General features: G+C 39.2%; 1 protein-coding gene across 11 annotated transcripts in view; it reads right to left on the bottom strand.

Annotated features, from left to right (window-relative positions):
* The window catches only part of TNRC6C (trinucleotide repeat containing adaptor 6C), a 154,216-nt gene that overhangs the window by 121,334 nt on the left and 20,318 nt on the right, over positions 1-12,564 (bottom strand). The window lies entirely within an intron of this gene.

Below are 12,564 nucleotides of genomic sequence, written 5' to 3'. Positions count from 1 at the left end.
CGACCCACAGGTTGAGAACCGCTGATCTAGAGGCTAGCTAGGCATCTTTATTCCATGACATCATTTAGGAACCCAGAGTGTGGTTCTTACATTTTAAATCTATGCATCCTTGGATCTTGAAGGTAAAAGCATAAAATGTTTCCTTGAAAATTAATGTTATTTTCCCCATTAGCTGTTATTCATTTCTAGGTATATGTACCATAAAATAAAATGTAAACATTTACCACCCAATGAATGATGTCCAACAGTGAAAAAGCAACTGCAGTTTCAGACCTCACTGAAGGATTTACAGTCTGAGATACACAGGAGCCCCTAGTGGTAAAGACGGTCATTATGCTTGAACCTTTGTGGACTTGAAATATGCTCAGACAAAAAAAGGAGAAAAGTAAAAGGAATTGCATATAAATCCAGGGAATTGCCTAAGCATTAAAAATTTTATTCTGTATATTAAATTTTACATATTGTTTTTTTCATTTTAACAAAGTATTCTCACATTAAATAATATAATATTTTCACTGTGTACATGGGCTATAATTCATTCAATTCCCCTGTTTACTTAGGTGTTTCCATTTTATACTATTTTTACCACCAATCATCTTTGTTTGTAGTTTGTTCTGTATTTGTGATTATTATCTTGAGAGCTCCAAAAAGAAACTTTCTCAAACAAAAAGGTATAATTAAGATTTCAATACGTTAGCATGCTGTTATCCAAAAGCACTTTAATAATCTGTACCTTTATTAGCGGAGGACAAGGGTGCTTATTTCAAAACACCCTCATAAGCACTGAATGATTTTTAATCTTTGCTAATCCAATAGAAAAACTATTTCAATGGCCTTAATTTACAATCCTTTATCAATGAACGTATTTCCCTATTGTTCCAATTTTAGTATATGTGCTGCCGAAGTGAGCACATTTCCCCATATTTGTTAACCCACCTGAATTTCATTTTCTGTGAACTGCCTATTTAATTCTGGCCCATCCCTTGGGTTCTTGACTTTTTATCAATTTATAAGAGTTTATACATGTTTGTTGCTATAAACATGTCTCTCGGTTTGCCTTTTAATTATTTTTGCCATTCATAGCTTTTCACTTTTTCTTTTTTTGGGGGGTGAGGGGTGGGGACAAGGTCTCACTTTCTTGCCCCAAGCAGAGTGCCTTTGTGTCACAGCTCAAAGCAACCTCAAACTCTTGGGCTCCAGTGATTCTCTTGCCTCAGCCTCCCGAGTAGCTGGGATTACAGGTGCCCGCCATAACCCGCCCAGCTATTTTTAGAGGCGAGGTTTCACTCTGGCTCATGCTGGTCTCGAACTTGTGAGCTCAGGCAATCCACCCGCTTAGGCCTGCCAGAGTGCTGGGATTACAGGCATGAGTCACTGTACCTGGCCTCCATTCACATTCAATCCCAACAAAATTCCACAGAACACTTTCATATGATTTTACTTTTATGTACAGAAACTACACAAATACACTGTTTTTATCTTCTAGATTCCTTAAAATGTTTTCTTTTGCACAGATGGTATTTTATCTGAGGTTTATGGTAGCCACTAGAATCACTTTGTTTTCTGTTTTAATCAAGCAGTGAGGTGTTGTCACTTGGGCCCTAGTACTAAATGACCCTTCCTTTCTCTACTCACTGGTGATACTGACTCTTCATGTATCAAAGTCATGTGTAACAGGTGGATCTGAAGACCATCCTGCTCTTCATGTTTGATAACTACATGTTTCTGCTAGGATCACATAATTTTAATTATTCCAGTTTCATAAAATTTTGTTTATCTGCTACCATGAATTTCCTTTCATTTACTTTTTAAAAATTCTTTATTCTTGTATCCTTCCAGATGAAATTTATAACCAAAAGAAAAATGTTTTTAAAAATTAGAATTACTTTAAACCTACAAATTGAACTGAAAGTTCTGTAGAATTTAATTTTCCTATTTGAAAACATCTATTTTTTTCCTCTTTCAGTGAAATTGTCATTTTCTTTTCATTTCCTATATAAGTTAAGCTCATTTTTAGGTATTCTATGATTTTTTTTATTGTTGTTTTATGTTGGATCAAATATTCTATATATTGCCTAAATGGTTACTGATGGTTAGGTGTCTAGTAAAATTACTGATTTATACTGCACAAAATAACTCTTCAGCTGATCATCTTGAGTTTTCCAGGTATATAATATGTAAATAGCAAACATCTTTTCCCCTTCTAATTTCTATAATATTTCATGTATTTCATGTTTTGGTAGTCAGAAATCTAAGACACCCCCACCCTCAAGATTCCTGGCCCCTAGTATACGTACATACTTTCTCTTAGTTACTCAAACACAAATCTAAGTACTATTTGAAGAGACACCTTGCCAATTTAATTTAAATGTCAAATCAACTGACCTTAAGATAGGGAGACTATCCAGGTGAAACTGACCTAATCACATGACTATTTTAAATCTAGGTTTAGCAGTCAGGGACAGAGGAAGTCAGAAGCTCAAAGTATGAGGATGGCTGCTGGAAGATGGAGGCTACAAGGCAAGGAACATGGGTGGCTTCTAGAAGTTGAGAGCAACTCTACTGACAGTCAAGAAGGAAGTAAAGACCTCAGTCCTACAATTGCAAGGAGCTAAATTTTGTCAACAAGAATGACCCTGACAGCAGATTCTTCCCAGAGCCATATGAAAATTCAGATTGGCCAAAACCTTTATCTCAGCCTTGTGACCCTGTGAACAGAAACCCAGTCACAGCATGCCAGGGTTCTGGCCTAGAACTACAAACTACCACTGATTATCCTGTAAATCTCTAAGTTTGTGGTGATTTGTTATGTGGCAATAGAGAACTGGTGCATCTGTCTTATTTAACTGGCCTACACTTAGAGGGCCATGTTAAAGAAGACTAAATACTAATGTTATTAGTAAGTCTTCACAGTCAGGAAACAGTCAAGAGTCAGAAACCACACCAGTAACCTGAATAGGATAAATTTATTTTTATTTTTGAGACACAGTCTCACTCTGTTACTCCAGGCTAGAGTGCCATATTATCAGCTTAGCTCATTGCAACCTCAAACTCCTTGGCTCAAGTGATCCTCTTGCCTCAGCCTCCCGAGTAGCAGGGACTACAGGTACCCGCCACAACACCTGGCTAATTTTTCTTTTTTTAGTAGGGACAGAGTCTTGCTCTTGCTCAGGCTGGTCTCAAACTCCTGAGCTCAAGTGATCCTCCTACCTCAGCCTCCCCCAAGTGCCAGGATTACAGGCATGAGTAACTGCTCCCAGCCATAGGATAGATTTAATAAAAAGATTTTGTTAACCAGTATAAGGTTATATTTTAAGAGAGGTAAACCCCTCCCCGCCCAACCCAGAAGTCTCAGGGCAAGAGCAAAGGCAGACAGCAGATGCTGCACTTACTAGGCCCCAAGCTGAACGTGTGTCTGGCAGGACCGGCAGGGTGTGGCCGGTGGATAGCAGCAAAGAGACCTCTAAGAGGTTAGGATTTAATGGGTCCTCAGAAGGGTTCCACAGGGAGGTGGAAAAACTTCCTTGAGGGTAAGAATTGAACAAACTGCTTCTTAAGTATCACTGAGGTGAGCTTGGCAGGACTGCAGGGCTCCCTGTGCCAGTCTGCTGACTACTGCACCAAAAACAAGCATGCTGGAGGCAGGGAGCAAAGCCCCTTTTGCCCCCTCTTGCTCCCTACACTGTGCCTCCAGTGCATTCTATCGACAACGCCTAACAAGAAGCCAGCTAGCAGAAGGAAGGAAGGAAGGTGTTAACTAACACAGGCACAGATGGGTTTGGACTTACGTAGAATGGGAACTGAGCTGAGAAACTAATAACTGGCACATTCCATCCCTTTGGCTCCTTGGCTTCCACATGCACTCTCTTTTTTTTTTTTTTTGTAGAGACAGAGTCTCACTTTATGGCCCTCAGTAGAGTGCCGTGGCCTCACACAGCTCACAGCAACCTCCAACTCCTGGGCTTAAGCAATTCTCTTGCCTCAGCCTCCCAAGTAGCTGGGACTACAGGCGCCCGCCACAACGCCCGGCTATTTTTTGGTTGCAGTTTGGCCGGGGCCGGGTTTGAACCCGCCACCCTCGGTATATGGGGCCGGTGTCCTACCGACTGAGCCACAGGCGCCACCCCACATGCACTCTCTTTACACACTTGAACTTTAAACGTAAAGTACCAAAACAAATGTTTCCACCTAACAACAAATGTTTCCACCTAGCTTCCTATCAATCTGCAGTTCTTAACCCACAGGCGGTAGGGCGCCGGCCCCATATGCCGAGGGTGGCGGGTTCAAACCCGACCCCGGCCAAACTGCAAACAAAAAAATAGCTGGGCATTGTGGCGGGCGCCTGTAGTCCCAGCTACTCGGGAGGCTGAGGCAGGAGAATCGCTTAAGCCCAGGAGTTGGAGGTTGGGTGAGCTGTGTGAGGCCACGGCACTCTACCGAGGGCCATAAAGTGAGACTCTGTCTTTACAAAAAAAAAAAAAAAAGAAAAGAAAAGAAAATACACCACGGCATTAGGGAGGCTGAGAACCACCGCTATAAATGAAGATGTTGTCAGAGCCGGGAGGCTAGGTCACGGGCCCCAGCCTCTGAAACTGCCAGGACGCGGACTGCTGTACAAGCTCGCTCGGGGTACAGCTCCCCATAAGTGCCAGGGAGCCCATTTTGTCTCAGTCAGGTAAGGCTCCCCATTAGGAGGAACCAGTTGTCTGTCAGGTCAGAGGTGCCGGAGCGCCTCAAAGGTGCAGCAGTCAGTCTTAGTAGGAGCTTCTCCCGTGGGTCTTTAAACCACAGGTGTGGAGACTGGCAAGCATGGTGTATGTGCTCTCGTGCTCTTTAACGAGAGACCAATCCCTTCCCAATCTCACCTGCTTCTCAAAATGAAAAGTCACAGTATCTGTCACTGGCTATAGTACCTGCCCCTTAAAATTTACCTACAGTCCCGCTAAATATTCTGCTCTCTAAAGTCAAACTGTTAGGTTCCAATAATCTGTATATAAAATAAGGGAAAGAGGAGGAGAAAGAAAACTTAACACACAAAAACATATGGATGCACAAGAAAAAGTATGCTATGCTACTACAGTCCTCATTTCTGTAACCAGTCATAAGGTCACACGCGGCAGTGTGGTGTCCTTTCTTCTTTCACTAGCCACCCTACATTTCCTTTGTCCTCAATCAGAGCCTCAGGTAGTCAGGATTCTCAGTGTGACATGATAACCAAAATCTCATTTCTGAAGGATCTGCCTCAGGTAGACCTTTTTTTGGCAGGGGGGGGTACCAGTTTTTCATTACTCTTCAACACTGTGCATAAGAGTCCTAGGAGAAACTCCAGAGAATTCCTTGAGTAACAACATTGTCCTCCTAGTCACCACTGTCCAGCAATCAGGATTAAGTACTCCAGCCAATCTCTTTTTCCACCTATTGGTTCAATGGCATAAAGAACCACATGAGAGTGGTAGCCTCATCATTTAATTCAATGGAAGCATTCTGTGTCCTCTGGCAGAAACATTCCAATTTAGAAATAAGAATCCCAAATCCCAGCAGACCTCAAAGTTGCTAGTATGGGAAGCAGAGATTCTCAAGACTGGGTTATTAGGTATAATAATAGTGAGAAACTGCTTTTAGAGTTTTACCATTAAGTATATGATCTGCACATTAGTCGGGGAGTTCACGTCATATTAAACAAATATTCTGTTCTTCCAAATATGTTCTAACAGAAGAAACGGGGATACTGAATTTATCTTTTCTCCTTTGATTCTGTTGATTGTTGTGCTTTGTATTCTGAAGCGATGTTATTAGGTGCACACATACATTTTACTGAACTGACTCATTTTTCATTATGAAATTTCCTTTTTCATTTCTAGAGATGTGTCTTGCCTTAAGGACCATGTGTCTGTTACTACTTAAGCTGATCATCTTATTGCTTATTTTAAACTTGCCCCACCTACACTATGTTCCTTTTTTGTCTTATTTTGGACAGTAATTTTTACTATTCTATTTCTACTCTCCTATACTAGCTTTGTAGCTATAAATTCTTTTTCTATCCTTTTAGGAGTTATCCTCAAGTAGCTTTTCTCAATTATGTCCTACAGAAAATATTGAGTTATTACTTTTTTCAAATCTTAAAAAACAAGTATGGTACATTGCTAGTGTCATTCTAGATGCAAAGAATTAGTTCATAATATATGATAGGTGACATAGCACAGATGTTTTTGTTCTAGCAGCTATTTCAAAAGTACCATAGACTCAGTAGCTTACACAACAAATATTTTTCAGAGTTCTGAAATCTAGGAAGGCTAAGATCAGGGTGCCTGCCAAGCATGGTCAGGTTCTGGTGAGAGTCCTCTTCCTGGCTTGCAGAGGGCTGTCTTCTTGCTGGGTCTTCACGGGGTGGAGAGTAGAGAAGGAAGCAAGCTCTCTGTGACTCCTCTTACAAGAAAGAGCACTAATCCCATTCACAAAGCTCCATTCTCATGAACTAAATACCTCCCAAAGGTCCCACCTCCTAATATTGGAGGTTAGAATTTCAACATATAAATTAGGGGGATGGGGACACAACATTCATCAGTTCACAACACCTAGGGGCTGGAAACTTTTTCTATTAAGGGGAGACACCAAATATTTTGAGCTTTATGGGCCACCTGGTCTCTGTAACAACTACTCAATGTTAGTGCAATAGCATGAAAGCGGCCATAGATAGTACGTAAACTAATGGGCCTGGTTGTGTTCCAATAAAATGTCATTTACTAAAACAGGTGGCAGGCTGGGTTTGGCCTGCAGGTTGAAGTTAGCTAATTCCTGTCCTAACACACTACCATGTGTTTCTCTCATTTAACATCATTGACAAAGATTGCCCTAGATATTATCACACATCATGTATCCCTGACTCATTACAGTATAATATAAATTAAAAAGACCTCAGGACATTTAAACTATATTCTCTTCTAGATTTTTGTGCTGTTGTCATTAATTGTTTTATACAGTTACATTATAGATTTATTTATCTCTACACTTCCACCTGGTTTTCCCTTCTACCTGAAGAATTTTCTTTATAGTTCAGTGTGTATCTGCTGGTGATGAATTCTCTTAAGTTTTTGTCTGCCTGAAAATAACTACATTCTACCTTCATTTTGGAATATACTTTAGCCTCATACAGTTTTCTAGTTTAGCAGCTATTTTTCTGCAACATTTCAAAGATACTATAAAATTGCGTTCTGATTTCCAATTCTTCTGCAAAGTAGATAATCAGTCTTTATTGTTGTTCCTATAAAAGTAATGTTTTTTTCCTACTTTGGCTGACATTTTTTCATTTTAGCGATTTTTCTCTTTGTTTTTTTTTTTATTTTGTATTTATTCTGCTTAGTTCTATAGTGATTATTAAATCTATGGCTTGATAGTTTGCATTAGTTTTAGAAGATTCTCAGTCATTATGTCATTTTCCTTCTGATACTTCAATTATAAGTATTTTACACTTTTAAAAATGTCCCATATGTCTCATGTATTTTTGTTTTTCATTTTCATCCTTTTGTTTCCCTGCATTTCAGTGTAGATTCACTAATTCTTACTTTATCCGTGAGTACTCAGTTATTAAATCCTATTAAATCCCCAGAGTTATTGTATTTTTATTTTTAAAAAGTATTCTTTTTAAAAATATTGCTACACGTGGGCGGCGCCTGTGGCTCAAAGGAGTAGGATGCTGGCTCCATATGCCGGAGGTGGTGGGTTCAAACCCAGCCCAGGCCAAAAACTGCAAAAAAAAAAAAAAAAAAAAAGAAAGAAAGAAAGAAAGAAAAATATATTGCTACATAGATGAACATATTTTAAGGGTACATATACTAATTTAATGTTTATCTTTTCTTTATGCTAGTAACATCTGAATTATTCTCTTCTAGCTATTTTGAAATAGTTATTGTAAATAGTCAATTTATATTGTACTATTCCATTATTGAATTTTCAATATTTTTTCATAGTTTCTAGTTTTCTTTTGAAATCTCTCATTTGTCATTTAATTTATTAAACAGAATAATCAACATTTTTCTTTTTCTGTGACAGGGTTTCATCTCTGTTACCCAGGCTGGAGTGCAGTGGCATCATCACTGTGAGCTCACTGTGGGCTCAAGCAATCCTCCTGCTTCAGCCTCCCCAAGCAGCTGGGACTTCAAGTGTGTGACATCATGCCCAAATATTTTCCTATTTTTTTTGTACAGATGTGCTTTGTTATGTTGCTTGGACTGGTCCTGAACTCCTGATCTCAAGGGAACCTCCCACCTCAGCCTCCCAAAGTACTAGAATTATAGGCTTGAGCCAGCAATACCCAGCCAATTAACATTACTCTGAGGTCCAAGTCTGATAATGCTAATATCTGGATCTCCTGTGGGTGACCCTATTACCTGTTTTTTTCCCCTAATTTTTAGCCTTTTTATATGCCTGTTTTTTTTAACTGAATGTTGTTAGACTTTATGAGAAAAAAAGTGGAGATAATCTGAGGCTATAAATGTTATCCTCCAGAGAGGATTTCATTTTGCTTCTGACAAGCATTTAAGAGTAGGGGTGAATCACTTTAATCTATTTTAGCTACTTCAAAACTGAGTTTTAGTTTTTATGAGGGATGGATTTTCAGAATCATTTCTAGGTTTGCCATACACTTAGAGTGAAAAGTTAGTGGGGGTTTTTTTGGCGGGTCAATTCCAACTGAAAGCCTGGATGTTCAGCTCTTCAGTCATAGCTTTCAAGTAGACCTCTGAAGGGTCATGTGGCACCCAATGTTTATTCTGCCTCTTTAAACCTCTCTTCTCTCTGGGATCTTGGCCCCTAAAAGTCTTCCTTTTTTAATTCTTGGCAGCAAGGCTGGTCTGACACAACTAGTATGCCTTAGCCAGAAGCAGAAGTCCAGAGAACATTGAATTTATAATTTATAATTTTATAATTTTCCAGGCACCAACTGGGATAATCCTGTGAATTTTCTTATTTGATCTACTATTGTAATGGAGTACTAGCAGAGTTCCTGTGTTCCAAAGATAAGCCTTACTCAGTCTTAACATTCTATTGTTTTTTTTTTTTTTGTAGAGACAGAGTCTCACTGTACCGCCCTTGGGTAGAGTGCCGTGGCGTCACACGGCTCACAGCAACCTCCAACTCTTGGGCTTACGCGATTCTCTTGCCTCAGCCTTCCAAGCAGCTGGGACCACAGGCGCCCGCCACAACGCCCGGCTATTTTTTTGTTGCAGTTTGGCCGGGGCTGGGTTTGAACCCGCCACCCTCGGCATATGGGTCCGGCGCCCTACTCACTGCGCCACAGGCGCCGCCCACATTCTATTGTTTTATACGCTGCTGGATTTGTCTCACATTCTCTTTAGAAAGGTTTTAAAGAGATACTATTAATGCTAATGAATTGTGCTTTCCAATAAATTATTTAACAGTCTCACATTATATTCAAAAATCAAAAGTTAGATTTTGAGGTATCTTTGTGTTTCTGGTATCGTAATTATGCTAGGTTCATAAAATAAGATAAATAGTTATCCCTTTTTTAAGTTCTGAGATAATGTTCTAAGTAAACATTACAAAATATGCAAGTTTGAAAAGGAGAAAGTTTTGGAGATAAATTATTTGATAATTAAAATTTCTTCCTTGTTTTATTTAGGTTTTCTAGATTCTCAAAAGATCTGTGACTACTTAAAATGGTACTACTGCCTTTGCACAAAGCTTGGGCTCAATAAATGGTTTCCTTTTGACTTAAAAAGTTGTCTTTTTGCTTTGTACCACGTCATTAAAAAATATCCACTATTTCCGAGACAAGGAGTTGCTTTTCATTACCCAAAGCAGCAGTTCTCAACCTGTGGGTCGTGCCCCACAGGAACTGTTTCAAAGGGCCTTGGCATTAGGAAGGTTGAGAACCACTGTCCCAAAGCTTTAACATTACTGGAGATTAGGAACTTAGGAAAGATACTAGTGCAGTGGTTCTCAACTTTCCTAATGCCGCGACCCTTTTAATACAGTTCCTGTAGGTCGCGACAGGTAGAGAACCACTGTGTGGAACTAAAAATGGGCTATTACTACTTACTATACTTTCCTCATCACCTGAATCTCATCAAATTCTGAAGAGACAGTGAATACCAGCAGAAGTCAGTACCAAAATCTAATAGATACAAAGATTGAGTTATTCAATCAACCAAGCAATATTTACTGAATGCCTACTATGTGTAAGTCAATAAACTAAGATTTATGAAGAGATGAAATAAACATGAATCTTACCTTCGAGGAGTTTGCAACTTAATAGAAGAAAGAAAATGTGTATATATGTATAATCATGATGAAGGTTAGAAAGCCTAAACACCAGGATACAGACATCACCTGAAAACATGTCCTATGTAGGCATTACCAAAGTTCTGAGATACACAAAAATCAAGAAACATAAAAATCTGCATAGATGGAAACAAATGGAAACTGATAAGCCGAGCAAGCTGAAACTTCCTTGGGTGACCCAGAAAGGATGCTGTCAACTATATTTCTTGAAGTGAAATAATGGACCATAACAGTCTATGTCAAAACTTTCATAGTGACCCATGTATAACGATTCATACAATTTGTACGCCAAGTAGCAATGCATTAAGCAATGTTTTCTTCCTCTTTAACATACCTCTAAAATGAAGGGAAAATCAAGTTTTATATATAAATGACTAAGGGACTGTATATTTCTTAGTTATCTGACCTTATTGAACAAAGCTTAAATAAATGACTTAAAACCTAAATAAATGACTTCAGGGATGAAGAGCCCAACCTCACCATATTATGATAATTAAACGCCACACAGGAGACAAACTTATAAGCACTTCTAGAACTCTGGGGCCTCTTTGTGTGAGATACAGCAAATTAAACTGATGATCTGATCATCACAAGAACAAATCCTAATAGTCTTAACAAAGAAAACAAACTCAATCTCTATCCTACATCTTTTGCTTGTAAGGGAGGCATCTCCATTTACTCCACTACCATCTTTCCAGTGGTTGTTAGAAATTTCGTTTCTTTTCCCTCCAGCACACTTCCTCACCCTCCCCACCAACAATGCTCATTACCTTGAGTGTAGATTGTTGCACAGGTGTACTATACACACATACCAAAATTCATCTAATGGTATACTTTAAATATGCGCAGTTTTTAATGTTGCTATCAGCAACAGATGAGTGGAATTGTATCATATTAAATTTAACATCATATTTAAATTTAGTCAACTGAGTAATTAAAAAAAATTCTGGTCAATTTGCCTTTATTACTGGTAAGATATATTTTAAAAATATATGCCCTTACTAAACTGTTTCGCAAATTGTGTTTTTCTTTGCTTACCTATCCCAAAAGGCACAAGACCTGGGTTTACAACCAAGACTCTGTGACCTTCAGCAAGTCCTACCAACTCTTTTAGGTCTTGGTTTTCTCCTCAGTAAATACTATAGAACAGTGAAATTTAAATAGTTTAAATTGGTTAAGATTTGAAACTGTATTGGAAACACAGCAGATAAACAAGATATAATCACTAACAATGTTGGCGCTAATCATTACCACCTTGACTATACAGAACATTAAACAGTAACAGTAATATAAACCCAAAATAAAACCAAACAAGGGCAGCACCTGTGGCTTAGTGAGTAGGGTGCCGGCCCCATATACTGAGGGTAGCGGGTTTGAACCCGGCCCCAGCCAAACTGCAACAAAAAAAATAGCCAGACATTGTGGCAGGCATCTATAGTCCCAGCTACTTGGGAGGCTGAGGCAAGAGAATTGCCTAAGCCCAAGAGCTGGAGGTTGCTGTGAGCTGTGATGCCATAGCACTCTACTGAGGATGACAAAGTGAGATTCTGTCTCTAAAAATAAATTAATAAAGAAATAAAACCAAACAAAACATTTACAAAAATACCTTAATATTTTATTAATTTTTCTTTTTTTTTTGAGACAAAGTCTCACTATGTTGCCCTCAGTAGAGTGCTGTAGCATCACAGCTCATAGCAACCTCAAACTCTTGGGCTCAAGTGATTCTCTTGCCTTAGCCTCCCAAGTAACTGGGACTACAGGCACGCACCACAACGCCCAGCTATTTTTTGTTGCAGTTGTCATTGTTTAACTGGCCCAGGCCGGGTTCGAACCTGCCAGCCTCAGTGTATGTGGCTGACACCATAACCACTGTGCCACGGACACCAAGCCAAAACCTTAATATTTTAAATATTAAGAAAATAAGATCCTAAAGTCTGATAATACATATTTTTTAACTGCATCAAAGTCTTAAAATATAAGGCTATCTTTTTTCCTGTCATAGAAAATTGCCAGGGTAGGGCGGCACCTGTGGCTCAAGGAGTAGGGCGCCAGTCCGATATGCCGGAGGTGGCAGGTTCAAACCCAGCCCCGGCCAAAAACCAAAAACCAAAAAAAAAAGAAAAAGAAAATTGCCAGGGTTATACAGTCATAACCATAATCCAGTTTTAGAACATTTTATTATCCCCAAATGATCCCTTGTTCCCATCTGCAGCCAGTACCACCTGTCCTCATCCTCAGCCCCAGACAACCACAAATACACTTCTG

The sequence above is a fragment of the Nycticebus coucang genome, chromosome 18 (genome assembly GCF_027406575.1).
Source record: "Nycticebus coucang isolate mNycCou1 chromosome 18, mNycCou1.pri, whole genome shotgun sequence".
Taxonomy (NCBI): domain Eukaryota; kingdom Metazoa; phylum Chordata; class Mammalia; order Primates; family Lorisidae; genus Nycticebus; species Nycticebus coucang.
Note: the sequence above shows the minus strand (reverse complement) of the source record. Positions and strands in the feature narration are given on the sequence as shown.